The sequence below is a fragment of the Pelmatolapia mariae genome, unplaced genomic scaffold (genome assembly GCF_036321145.2).
Source record: "Pelmatolapia mariae isolate MD_Pm_ZW unplaced genomic scaffold, Pm_UMD_F_2 NODE_ptg000452l+_length_21186_cov_1, whole genome shotgun sequence".
Classification (NCBI taxonomy): Eukaryota; Metazoa; Chordata; class Actinopteri; order Cichliformes; family Cichlidae; genus Pelmatolapia; species Pelmatolapia mariae.
The window spans coordinates 1-12,412 of NW_027052137.1; the positions used below are offsets into that span (position 1 = coordinate 1).

The 12,412-nt window shown below is 40.4% G+C and overlaps 1 long non-coding RNA gene across 1 annotated transcript; it reads left to right on the top strand.

Annotated features, from left to right (window-relative positions):
• Positions 1-5,789: 5,789 nt before the first annotated feature.
• On the top strand, positions 5,790-7,715 carry LOC134623170 (uncharacterized). Its single transcript, XR_010093249.1, has 3 exons — positions 5,790-5,881; positions 6,220-6,296; positions 7,572-7,715. It is a non-coding gene; the product is annotated as an uncharacterized LOC134623170 (long non-coding RNA).
• The last annotated feature ends 4,697 nt before the right edge of the window (positions 7,716-12,412 follow it).

A 12,412-nucleotide genomic window follows, 5' to 3' on the forward strand; every position in this document is an offset into this window, starting at 1 on the left:
AACCTGGAAATTACACACATTGTTTATATATAGTAATTGAACAATAGGCAGGAGAAACATTGTCAAGGTCTAAAATCAGGAAACCTCTTAACAAATGGCAGAGAGTTTATAGCAACATGTAACTGCTGCTTATGTTTAAGAAAGGGAAGGACAGATTAGACTTTGTGAGAGAAGAACAGTTCTTTGGACAGATTTAATTCAGTTTAAATTTAAATCACAACATCAGGCGTTTTATAGTGTAAGGTAGACACTACAATAACACTAATATGCAGATTGAAGAACATGTCCTTGTCAAAAAATGACTCCAAGGTTCCTCACAGTATTACTGGGGGCCAAGGTAATGCCATCCAGAGTAAGAATCTGGTTGGAACAACAAGTAAGCCTGCAGTGTGAGAGTGAAGTGCTCTGATGGGGTGATATGGTACTATAAGGTTTTAAGGTAAAACTAACATGAAGTTGTAGTAGAGTGATGAGAGGAGAAAAGTATGGATAAGGAGAGAAACAGCTCATGGTCTGAAATCTACCATATTTTCTATCTATCTTTCTAACATGGTGGAGGCATGGACTGTACTGGAACAGGGTCATAATGATTACTGGTGTGACTGCTGATAGAAGCAGGATGAACTGTGAAGTGTACAGAGCTGAACTTTAATCAGGTTCCACCAAATGCTGCAAAAGTGGTTGGACCGAGCATCACAGGAAGAAGAAACAGCATTTGGTGATGTTTATGGGTTTATGACTTCAGGCAGCCATTAATTGCCTGAAGGATTTTCATCGAAGTATTAGAAACAAAAAATATATCCCCTCGGCTTGCTGCTGGTATGTTGGGGTTTCTCCCAGTGGACGAGAGGGTTTGTTCCCTTCGCCTTCGGGTCTGGGAACGGGTCCTGACCGTCGTCTGTGCTTAAGCGCCAAGTGGCAGTTCAGAATACCCAGCCTTCTTGGAGTCCCTGTCATTGCCCACATGAGACTTCAATGCTCACGTGGGCAATGACAGTGAGACCTGGAAGGGCGTGATTGGGAGGAACGGCCTCCTGGATCTGAGCCCAAGCACTGTTTTGTTATTGGGCTTCTGTGCAAACCACAGTTTGGCCATAAAGAACACCTTGTTCAAACATAAGAGTGTCCATAAGTGCACATGGCACCAGGACACTCTAGGCCACAGGTCGATGATCGATTTTGTAATCGTATCACCAGACCTGCGACCATATGTTCTGGACACTCAGGTAAAGAGAGGGGCTGAGCTGTCAACTGATCACCACCTGATGGTGAGTTGGATCAGGTGGTGGGGGAGGACACTGGGGAGATCTTCAACGCACACCTCCGGCAATGCTTCAACAGCATTCCGAGGGATACTGGGGACATTGCGTCCGAATGTACCATGTTCAGCACCTCCATTGCCGAAGCTGCTGGACTGAGCTGCAGCCGCAAGGTAGTTGGTGCCTGTCGTTGTGGTAATCCCTGAACCAAAATGGTGGAAACCAGAGGTGAGGGGAGCCACCAAGCTGAAGAAGGAGTCCTACCGGGCTTGGTTAGCCTGTGGGACTCCGGAGGCAGCTGATCGGTACCAACAGGCCAAGCGGAATGTGGCACGGGCGGTGGCTGACGAAACAACTAGGGTGTGGCAGGAGTTCGGAGAGGCCATGAAAAAAGACTTTCGGACTGCCTCGAAGAGATTCTGGCAAACCGTCAGGTATAGTGCGAGTGGGAGTGCTGCTGACTTCGACTGAGAAAATTGTCGGGCGGTGGAAGGAATACTCCTCCAAATCTGAGGCCATGGTCCTCGGCCGGAAAGGGGTGGAGTGCCCACTCCGGGTCAGGGATGAATTCTTTATGTCTGTCTTCACGTTGGTTGAGTGTGGAGTAATTGCCTATGAGAGCATGAGGGTGGGAATGGATGTTTGTATTTGAGTGTGCCTGTATGTCTGTGTCTATATGTCAGGTTGGGTATCAGACGCCACCTCTCTGGGGACATCTCAGGCCCTCCAAGGTTTGGAGGCCTATCTCCCCCCACCACTTCCCCTGCCGGTGGCAGACGCCCTCAGACATCGATGCGTTGGTGGTTCTTTGTGTCCGGGGGTGGGCGTCCGGGTACACACCGGCTCACTCCTTGGTGGCTGCTTATCCCGGGCCTGGAACCTGGGGCTCGCTCGGGCCACTTCGGGGGTGGGGTGCCCTCGGCCTCTCGGCCTGGGGCTCGGTCACTCAGGCACAGCTGGCTGCCGGCGGAGCTCACGGGCACGTCACTGCAACCCCCCCTGGCTTCTGCTCCGCGGCTGCTGGGTGACCCCTCATCTGGGACTCTCCTCAGCTCTTTCTGGGACAGTGGCGCGGCTGCCCCTCTGTTGGTCTTCCTTGGTCTCTTGTGTTCTGGGGGCCTCTGGATGTCTGGAGTTTTGATCTCCTCCATACCTGCTTCATGCCCTGGAGGATGGGACTGTGGCCCCCCACACCCTCTAGCAGATCATTACATTAAGGAACCTTTTAAATACAAGCGCGCTCATGCTCACAGGTGTACACACAGGTGATCACACAGACAAACTACACCCTTTTTGGCTCCTACCTCAAAGCACACTGTGCGCTGTCGATCTTACGTGCTGCACAATAATGTTTAATATTAAGTATTTAGTGTTATATTCCATATATCATTGTGATGTTGTTTATTCTATTACTCTCGTTTTCTTCTGCTTGTTTTCTTTTTTCTTTCTCAACAGGTGATCCAGGTGATCGATATATGTATTTTTTGTCTGCTTATTTTGTTGGTTTTTGTTTTTTGCCCTTTATCCCCGTCCCTCTTCTCCGCTGTTTTTTTTTTGTTTTGTTTTGTTTTGCTTTTTTCCCCCCTCTTTCTTTCTCCCTTTTCTTTTCCCCTGTCCCGTATCTAGCAAGTAAAAAAAAAAAAATAATAAAATAAAATAAAATAAACAATAAAAGGTAAATCAAATGGACCATTACGGCAAGGCTGGGATGGTCCATTTGGTAAAGTAAATCCGTTGGGCATCTTTCTTCGCCTTTAGACAACAATTCTGATGGCAAAAGAACCAAACGGGACAGGTTTAAAAAAAAAAAAAAAAAAAAAAAAAAAAAGGGATGAATTCTTGCCCCAAGTGGAGGAGTTTAAGTATCTCGGGGTCTTGTTCACCCCGAGATACTTCGGAATATCTTCCCAGTGAACGGGAGGAGGGAGTGGGAAATTAACAGACGGATTGGTGCAGCGGCCGCAGTAATGCGGATGCTGAACTGGTCTGTTGTGGTGAAGAGAGAGCTGAGTGTAAAAGCGAAGCTCTCAATTTACCGGTCAATCTACGTCCCTACCCTCACCTACGGTCATGAGCTGTGGGTAGTGACTGAAAGAACGAGATTGCGGAAATGAGCTTCCTCCGAAGGGTGGCTGGCCTCTCCCTTAGAGATAGGGTGAGAAGTTCGGCCATTCGGGAGGGGCTCGGAGTAGAGCCGCTCCTCCTCCACATTGAAAGGAGCCAGCTGAGGTGGTTAGGGGATCTGACAAGGATGCATCATCAGAAGGCATAGCATACATTTTCATTGCTATGCAGAAGACACCCATCTGTATCTATCCATGAAGCCACACTGTAAAATGTAATTCTAGCTGTTTGTTATTTCAACATATTATTCTATATCAGTTTGACGATAGATGACTGAAGTTGTTGTTATAACATAGAATTACAAGTTAAAAACGTCCCAATTACACCAAAAAAAGCTAACTTGAAAACTCATGTCCAGCTAAATCAGAAACTTATCTGAACTTGACAATGCGGGTAAGTTGAGCACAGCAGGATTCAAAACTGCCTCACGTGACTGCTACCGAGGTGCATCATGGGGAATTGGCGGTTAACGACATGCTCACTTTACTTGGACGTTTTCTAATCGTCTTCTTTGGAATATGCTTTCAAGGTGAGTAACATTGGTTATAACTATAAGGAAAGAGAGCTACAAAAGTTGGAACATGTTTTGAATTTATGGCATGATGTGTGTTTTTCTCTTTTACCGAAATGTTTGCTTTAGCTAATGTAACTTTAGCCGACAAGGTCCAGCTTGTGTGTCATGACCAAACTTGACCTAATAAACTGACATATGGCCTTTTTTATGGGTTTAATGTGGCGCTGAGCAAATCACAAGTATTGTGCCGCTAGCTTTAAGGTTGTACACTCAACCACTGTTGCGATATTAGCAAGCTAACTCAGCTAATTAATAAAGCTTATTTCATATTGTCTCTGTACTTGTAAATTCCTTTCAAGTTCACAGGCTGTTGTATTTTGGTGGAAGTTCATTTTGGCAATATTTCCAATAACTGGCTGGGTTCAAAAAGACCTTTTTGACAGGACTCCGATGCTTGTTGTCATCTGTTTACCCCTATGTAATCACTTAAGGTGTTATTAACTGCTGCATGCTAAGCTGCAAGAGTGCACTCAGGACTGAGACAAAATATGGTCTACAAACCAGCATTATATTAGTTTTTATCAGATAGTCCTCCAGTGTGCTTATTTTTTGCTTTAATTATATTGTGCAGTTATTTGTTACCCTGAAATGCTTTATGCTTAACAACAGTTCACTATTTTGACTTATTTTTGAACTCTTGTGATCAGTATGACTAGATTGTGTGAGTTTCCATACTAAACGAGCTGTAGTGATAAAATAATTGGCATCAGAGACACTGATTTTTGGCATGGTATACTGCAGAAGTTTTTTTTTTTTTGCATAATTTACCTTTTAATTAAACTGCATTCTCTGTATTGTAACAAAACTAACATTGTTTATATGTCAGAAAATTAGCAAACATGGAATAAATGGCGAAAACAATATAATTATAACATATATTTTTATTTTACTTATTTTTAGGTCTGTGAAGCCAAACTTGATGCTGGGGATTTATTTTTGTCAGTGGAGTCAAATGGTAAGTTACAATTTGTGCATTTTGTCATACTGGAAACACCTCAGATTATATTGTAATTTAATAGCTCTGTAGAACAAATGATATAAAGATTGTAGTGTCAGGGTACTTCTTAAGAAGTAATATGGCACTATTGATGATCGCATGCAGGTGGCATAAACTAAATATTCAGACGTGTTACCAACAAATGATTCATTAACAAAAGCAAATGGAGCAGACTGTTTAGGTTCTTGTGGTTGTAATAACATCCATAACTGCAAGTTTGTCATTAATTTATTTTCACAGGTCTAGATGATCACATCTGTCTTTGTCATTTAAATGAGGTGGACTTGCAAACTTTGCGCTCTTTGGGGTAAATTGCTGTCCACTACATATACACAGAATCTGCACAGTATTTCAGATCTAAAAAGGGAGTATGTAATGGACTTGCTGGCTTTAATGTAAAAAGCCTGTTGTGTAACTTTAATGAGGCAGTTGGACTAAAACAGTATTGCTCATCAAGGTAAACATCTGAGGAATAAGGAAACTGTTACTTGTCCTTTTACTCAGTGTTCTTTTAATCGCACGTTTACTAAAGTTTTACATCACATAAGTCATTTTCACAATCATTCTACTTTAAAAGATTTCAAGACAGAGCTTATTGTTCTCTGAACTTCCTTGTTTGCTGAACGGCAGGTAAAGTGCATCTTTTTGTTTGTTTGCTTTTGTGTGTTTGTGTTTTCTCTAATGGGCCTCAGATGACTGTTTGCTTAAATTTGGGTCTCAAAGAATCTTTTTTTAATTCTGCCTGTACTCTCCACCCCTCTTCTTCTATTGCTCAGGTTGAAGCAGAATTTGCCCGTCTTACATCTGTTGACCTGAAAGGGTTCCTTTTTGCTGTTCTTGACCATTATGGAGAGGTTCGTGGAGCTGTACAAAATCAAGAGCGGCATAGAAAGGCTAACTAGGCTCATAAGATGCTTCGGAGATGATGTAAGTGTTCAACTGCGAAATCTAATCCTTTGTTTAAGTTTTAGGTTATCCAGTTCAACTGATGAACTCATTGAAAGAAAGCTGATAAGTAAAGTCTGTCATCATATTTCACAACTGGACATTTAGTGTGGTAACTTTTACAGAATCTGTGTATATTGGTGGTAGGTTGGATATCATATTCTACTTGAATGTCCTGATAAGCCTGATTCAAAATCTCCAATGATAATCATATATTGATGGAATTATGCATCAAAAAGCTGTGAATTTGGAGCTGTCTACATGCTTCATAAACACTGTTTAAAAAGTGTTTTTGTTTTCTTTTTGACTTCTTTGACCAGAGCCCTACACAAAGGAAGAGGACAGAGGACCTCATTTTCTAAAGGAAGATCCCTCACACACTTTCAAGACTGTGAAGGTTAGCATTGTTTCTTTTAGTAAATTTAATAATGACAGCACCACAGTGGATTTTAAATTAAAAAGTACATGTGTACTTTTTCCTCACCAAATGTATTATTACAAGATCTTTGACACTGGATTTGGTCTGGGTTTCAGAGAAACTAACTGGCAAGCTAGCATTGATATTATTAGTGTCTTGTGTTTATTCATGTCTTCACCAGGGTCTTTGACATTTCGCTGCTGTACTGTTCACTTCAGCTTTACGTTTGATTTCTCACATTGTATATTGTAATGGCAGAGATATTAGGATATTTAAGGGGCTGCAGTGGCTGCTACAGCTGTGGGGGGCAATACTTTGGTGAAATGTCCTGGACCCTGGAAAAGAGACTGTGTAGACTGGGTAAGCAATTAAAGGTTACTGGCCGAGAGTCATTGGGCAGCTGGGTAAAGGTGGATGTTGATATTCAGTGCCAATTATGCAACCTGTTCAGCCATGTCTATATGCTCTTTTTTCATGCTGTTAATATAGGGGGGAAAAATAAACTTTAATCAATAAACTGATTAAAGAAGCATTGTCTATGGAGCCATAATCTGATCCTGTAGTGTAGCTGCAGTTTGCACATTTCATGTATTCTCAGCCAGATTTGGTTTAGAGCACAGCCAATATTTAGCACAAGTAGATTTAAATTCACACACTGGTGATGGCAGCTACATTGTAGCCACAGCCACCCTGGGGCGCACTGACAGAGGCGAGGCTGCCGGACACTGGCACCACCGGGCCCACTGACCACCACCAGTAGGCAACAGGTGAAGTGTCTTGCCCAAGGACACAACGACTGAAACTGTCGGAGCCAGGGCTCGAACCGGCAACCTTCCAATTATAAGACGAACTGTCAACTCTTGAGTCACGATTCAGTCATCCACCCATGTGTGTGAATGACTGAATGTGTAAAGCACTTTGGAGTCCTTAGGGGACTAGTAAAGCACTATACAAATACAGGCCATTTACCATTTAAATTGAAAATTTTGTTTGAATTCTGCAATTGAAGACATGCTCAGTTATTTATGAACATGGTCTTTGTTTAAAGCAAGAAATGGATTTGTAACATGGGGGTGCATATCTCATTCTGAAAAAACTTTAACAACTAATAAGTGTTACCCAAAGCCAATCACCATCATCCAAAGCATCAGTATGGCTCTTCTTTGGAAAGACATGAATTGTTAAGCACACGGGATATTGTGTAATTGTAATTGTGTAATTTTTTTTTTTTTTTGTCTTTGAACCCTTTTATAGCCGACAGGTATTGAAGACACGTTTTCTAAGAGGACGAAAGTTGGCATTGCGATGGTGAAAGAAGAAGACATCGATGTGTTGGTTGTCCTTGAGGCAGCAGTAATCCTGTCTAATCTGAGGGATGTCTCAAGTGCCATTTCCATGCTGATGGGCCTTCTTTTTGCCCTCAACATACACTATCCAAAGGAACTTAAGGACATCTTTGAAGTCATTCAGAACATCCTAATGAACATTGGTGGAAGGCAGTGCATCTCACTAGTGCATGGTCTAAGAAACAGACTCTTGCAGAAAGCCATGCAGAACTGTAATTGTATGATCCTTAGTGTTAAGGACAGTTTTTATTTTACTGTTTGTTTTTTTATTCTTGCAAGTTCTCATTCTCACTTTTGTATGTCACTAAATGACTACACTTTACATTCCAGATTAGACAATTACTCATTTGTTCATGGTTTAAGAAACTTATGTGAACAACAATATAATGCTGGACTTTGCAGATGCTTATCTCATGCAAGTCAGTAGTTTTTCCTTTGTTTTGCAATTGAGCAGACTCAAACTAATGTTTCTGAAATATCCATATTATCAAATGTTTCAGAAGCATGCAGTCATTTTCAGAGATATTGGTTCTGTGGAATTTGTTGCAATTGTAAACGAAGACAAATACAAGAGTTTGATGTCTTAGTTGTTATAAACTGATCTTTACTGTCACATATCAAAGGTTTTGTACTATTTTAATATTTCAAGTTTTATGCTAACAGGTGTGACTGAGCACAATGAAGTTTAAAAATTTTGTAAATGTAAAGAATAACTTTTCTAAAATAGCAAGTGTCCCGTTGATACATTACATTAATGCAGACTTTATGTTGTTACTTCACAAGAATCACTACTGCTCCTAGAGTATTGGTCAGAATTTCATCTTCACCCAAACTGGGCTCAAGACCAAGTTCAAATTTATTGTTTCACAGGGAGCAGCCTTTGAGTTTTGATGGATTGTGAGCCTGATGAGCTACGTCACTGATTTTTCTGTTTCTCAGATGACTAAGATGGCACAATAAATGGTGAATGTTGGGTGCTCATGAGTAATTGTCTTGTCATGTTCTTAAAACAAACTTTCTGTATGAAATGATCAGATAGACTTTAATGGAATCTGTGGGGTTTTATTTTTTTTCTGTAAACAACAGAAAATTAATTTAAAGGAATGTAGATATTTAAACCTGAGATCTAAGATAAACCTAACAGGTAGTTTTGCTGAAATGGATGTTAGAAAGCCAAAAAAAAACAAAACAAAACTTAAGATGTTTAATACACATTTTTCTTTACATCCAGTCAATCAACTCTGATAATTAAAATGAAACTGATTTACAAGTTCACTCAGCTACCTTAAGGAGCTCAGTTAATTAATAAACTTAAATCAACTTAGCTAACAGATTATGTTAGTTAAGCTAAAATAGATTCCTAAGTTAAAAGAACTACTAAAGTATTTTGAATTAACTAAAAAACCCAAGTCAGCTGAACTAGGACAAGAGTTTAAACAATAGATTATTTTAATTTAGCTGAAAGGGTTTTCCCAAGTAAAGATGACAATTAAAGGAGTTGAACTGACTAATAAATCTCAGTCAACTAAACTAAGATGAAAGTTTAGACAACATGTGATTTTTCATTAAGATAACAATTGGTTGTGTTATAAGAACAAACTCTATTTCTTGACTTAACTTAAAATTTAAGGCAGCCCTTTACCTCATATTTTTAAGTTGAAACAACAAGTTATATTTTACAGTGCAGATAACACACACCAATTAGTTAAAGCCTTGAGTTAATCCAAAATGCTGCAGCAAGAGTCCTGACAGGGACTAGAAAGAGAGAGCAGATTCTCCTGTATTGGCTTCCCTTCATTGGCTTCCTGTTAAATCCAGGATTCAAAATCCTGCTCCTCACATACAAGGTCTTAAATAATGAGGCCCCATCTTACCTTAACGACCTTGTAGTACCATATCACCCTATTAGAGCACTTCGCTCTCACACTGCAGGCTTACTTGTTGTTCCTAGAGTATTTAAAAGTAGAATGGGAGGCAGAGCCTTCAGTTTTCAGGCCCCTCTTCTGTGGAACCAGCTTCCAGTTTGGATTCAGGAGACAGACACTATCTCTACTTTTAAGATTAGGCTTCAGACTTTCCTTTTGCTAAAGCATATAGTTAGGGCTGGACCAGGTGACCCTGAATCTTCCCTTAGTTATGCTGCAATAGACGTAGACTGCCAAGGGATTCCCATGATGCACTGGGTGTTTCTTCTTCAGTCTCTATGTGTTACTAGACCTCTCTGCACTGAATCATATCTGTTATTAATCTCTGTCTCTCTTCCACAGCATGTCTTTATCCTGTCTTCCTTCTCTCACCCCAACCAATCACAGCAGATGGCCCCGCCCCTCCCTGAGCCTGGTTCTGCCGGAGGTTTCTTCCTGTTAAAAGGGAATTTTTCCTTCCCATTGTCGCCAAAGTGCTTGCTCATAGGGGGTCATATGATTGTTGGGTTTTTTTCTGTATGTATTATTGTAGGGTCTACCTTACAGTATAAAGCGCTTTGAGGTGCCTTTGCCACACTGTAAATAAAATTCAGTTGAACTGAAATGAATAGAACCGTGGAGCCTTCATATAAAAACTACTAAAACTGCTCACTGAAGGGATCCAACTCTATAAGCTCATCAGTGATGTTCCACATGAACGGCAAGATAATTTGAGACAATAAGCTGGTTTCTGTCCATGGCAATATATTGCAGCGTGCAGTGGAGACGGCAATAACAGGACCTTCAGGAGCTGGAGCAAATGTTGGTAGAAGAAGAGATGGCCATGGAGGACATGTAAGCTATTTGCTTTTTGTGGAACCATATAAAAATACTTTTAAACATGCCTAAAAATGCTGCTTAAAAAAAGGAATATTTCCGTATTTCAGTGTCTATAAAAGCAGAGTAGGTTTGATCCTGGTGTTTCTGATGTCTTCATTTTTGGAGATTGGGCCCCAGTTTTCATATGTGACAGATAACTGAAAATAAAACATAAAAAAGATCAAAGTTGAGATGCACAATATATAATTTGATCACAGTTTAATCCAATAACTAATAATTATCAAATGAAAAACAGTTGAAAAGGACCAAAGGTGCGTGATCAGAATAAGATGTGACACCCTAGTATGTTGATCTCTTGTTTACATTTATAGCAGAAGAAAAAAGTCTTCGAATGCTTACTATGAAAACCTGGACTGACAGCGTGACTAAAACCAGCAGTCACTGAAACCACACGAACAAGGAAAAAACAAGTTAAAGAAACATACCTCCATGTTTGTGTCATCAGCATATTCTCTGATGTTTTGTCCAAAGTTCCTCTTTATCTTCCAAATGTAGAGGAACAGCAGAAAAACCGATAACAGCAAAACACCAACTAATATGAGACAGACAGCCAGAGGCAAGAAGGAGTCGGGACAATCTGATGAAGGTGTGGAGACGGCTGAAGTGAACCTTGGGTCTGTGTTGGTGGTGGTGCAGAGGTGTGTGGCTTTGAAGCTGTGAAAGCAATAAACAGAAAACATTTAGACACCAAAACACACTGACCCAAGGTAAATATGGAATACTAAAGAATCATATTGCCAGCACTTAAAAACACAAAATACAGGACTGAATATTGTAATAGTGTAAATCAGAGAAGGAAAACTCAGTATCTTAATGGATACTTTTCACATGCAGGAATCAAACTTATGGTTGGTATATAGCACGCTCTAATTTATGACCGTGTGTCTGTGTGTGTAAGTGTGAAAGAGAGAGACAACAGAATTCTGGTGAGCATGTACTACATACTTTAGCATTTGGCATCTTTTGCATTTACTGTAAACTTCATCTTCAGTTTTAGGGTTTATTCTTTATTCATCTGTTCATTTCAACAAAGAACATTTGACTGAACGTAAAGAAAAATTTTCATGATTTGGTAAAGAAACTTACCCTCTACGACAAAAACATCATCAGTGTCGTATGAATCAGGAGACAAAGGGTCGCCGTAACCACACCAGTACTGTCCCGTGTCAGACTTGGTCAGCTGTCTGATGGCTGCATACAGTCCAAACGCAGATCCTTTTGTGTATTTGATGCTGTACCTGCCATTCTCAGCTTTGTCATTAGTTGTGTCAATGAAAATATTTCCTTCTTTTTTACACGGATTCTTACAAAGGAACTTCCTCTGTCCATGGACAGCATTGTCACATGGAATTGAGATTTCTTCTCCCTCAGTCTGTGCACGGAAGAATCCAGAGCTTTTATTAAATTCTGTAAAATAGATGAAAACTCATTAAGTACTATCTGTACTTCCTGTCAGCTGTTACATTCTAATGACAACATTTCCTGTGCTCGTCTAACACAGAGCTTCAGTGTGTTATTACCCAAAGTGTGTTATAATCTAGTCTGCCTTGAGTGTAATTAAAGTCAGTTGAACTTATTTTAGTACAATGCATTCAGTGACTTCACGTTAATGTAATCTATGAATTACATAATAACAAATTAAAGTGTCTGAGTTGAAATAGTTCTGTATTTAGCCTGAGAGTTTATGCAGGTATGAGAGTAGGTGTAAGACCCCACAGTTATGAATTTGATGACATTAAGTAGAAACTCACCGTCGGAAACTCTGACCTCAAGATCTGCGTATGAATCTGGAGCTGAAGATTTACCCAAACCATATCGATACACTCCTGAGTCAGACTTGATTGCATGTGTGATGGTGAAAGACAGCCTTCCTCTTCCTGAAGATGCATTTCTGTATTCAATGCTGAATCTGCCGCTCTGAGCTGTGGTTCCATCTGTTTTAATG